Consider the following 2,102-nt stretch of genomic DNA (forward strand, 5'->3'; position numbering starts at 1 on the left):
TTCAACTTCACAGACTTTCCTGAAGGTCCGCAGCAGCAGCCGATTGGATCCATGAAATTGAAAATGAGACCCGATGGGTTCGGAGGGATTAGAACTTCAGAGGGCGAACTTATTCTCTCCCGATCATCTGACTCGGGCCACAGAATTTAGTTGCCCTCTGTATTAGTTTTCTAGAGTTTCTGGAGCAAACTGCCACAACCTTGGTGACTCAAAACAACAGATATTTATTCTTTCACAATTCTGGAGGCCAGTGGTGCAAAATCAGCATCCCTTGGCCTCAATCAAGGTGTCGGCAGGGCCGCGTTCCTTCCAGAAACTCTAGGGGGAGAGGCATTCTTTGTGTCTTTCGATTTCTCTAGGCTGTTGGCATCGCTTATTTCGTCACACTGCACTCCACCCTCTGCCCCTGTGGCCACGCGACCCCCTCCTCTTCTGTCAGATTTCCTTTCATCTCATTCTGATATGGACATTTGTCACCGGATTTAGGGTCCACTCAGAGAATTCAGGATAATCTCCCCATCTCGAGATCCTTAAGCTAATGACATCTGCAAAGATTCTTTCTCCAAATAGGGTAACGTTCGCAAGTCCCAGGGATTTGGAGGTAGACATATGTTCCCGGAAGGCTGCTGTCCCTCCCACCACACACCCCCCCGTCCAGTAAAATGCCCACATCCTCAGATCCATTCAGACACCGTTGATGCTCTAAATGACAGTATATTTTGTCATTGTTTTGCATGATGGTCCTAATAACCAGAATAGCTAATATTTATGGAGTGATTGGCATTATCCACTCTTAAGAGAGTTACATGTCGGGCTGAAGCATACAGAACCGCTAACATTTGTCAGTTTTTGCCCCCCTGGAACCAGCCGTTTCATTCGGTTTACTCACATACATTCACTCATTTGCAACTAATCTTTGCTCCGTAAGAAAGCTACTGTAAGCTACTTTACAGAAAAAGGAATGAAGTAGAGACTGGAAGGGAGTCTGGTCAAGGTCGCGCAGGCCGTTTGTTAGTAACATCAGCACTCACCCAGGACGGCCAAGTGCCCAAGCTCCTGTTTCTAGCCGCCTCCAACCGGGCTCGAAAAGAAATAAGATTTTGTTTTTCCTCGGAGAGAATGGGGGAGGGAAGGTCCCTGTGCTGAGCCGGGCTCCTAATACCCAGAACTACCCTGAAGATTCCCCAGTAACGTCATAGCTGCTGAAGACTCATGGAACCATGCGAGGTTGTCCTGGTCGGTCACCCCAGACTTACACCTGATACTAGAAACTAGATATTCAAAAGTGAAAAGGAGGAGGGGGAACAGGAAGCAGAAACAGCTCATTGTTTATGATGTTCCCAGCCATGAAGAAACAAGCGAAATAAAACACTCAGCAACCTGTACGTGCCAAACTTCTGAAACCAGTGCCAGCCCACAGGGTCCCTTCACTGGAGATTAAAGAAGTCAGGAGGACGCGGGATGCCTGGGTGGCTCAGTGGGTGAAGCGTTCGACTTTTGATTTTGGCGCAGGTCGTGATCTCACCGTTTGTGGGTTCGAGCTCCGCGTCAGGCTCTACACTGACAGTCAGAGCCCGCTTGGGATTCTCTCTCTCCCTCTCTCTGCCCTTTCGTCACCCGCGTTCTCTCTCTCTCTCAAAATAAATAAATAAATAAATAAATACACTTAAAAAATAAAAAGAAGAGGTCAGAATGAGATAGTCACAACCATGGGTGAGAAGGAAAGAAGGTGAAAGAAAACAGAAAAGATATATATACACATATATTACACATATATTCTATATATCACATATATATATGTATATATATATATATACAAATACATATGAATGGATAACCATGGACATATGTAGCTATATCTTCATTGTTCATTACACATGCGAGTTAAGCTTTTGCTCAATGATGTTACTTTAATAGTAATCAATGAATGAGTGAACAGGCCCGGGGAGGAATTTCTACTCAGTTTTACATGAAACCGTGTTTTCCTAATCTGTAATAAGATGAGTAAATCATAACCCCACAATAGGAAACATGAAACCTTTTTTTTTTTTTTTTCCCTTTAATTTTATTCTTTCAGTGTCTCGTGTTTTACACAACACCAA

This window comes from Lynx canadensis, chromosome C2, assembly GCF_007474595.2.
Source record: "Lynx canadensis isolate LIC74 chromosome C2, mLynCan4.pri.v2, whole genome shotgun sequence".
Taxonomy (NCBI): Eukaryota; Metazoa; Chordata; class Mammalia; order Carnivora; family Felidae; genus Lynx; species Lynx canadensis.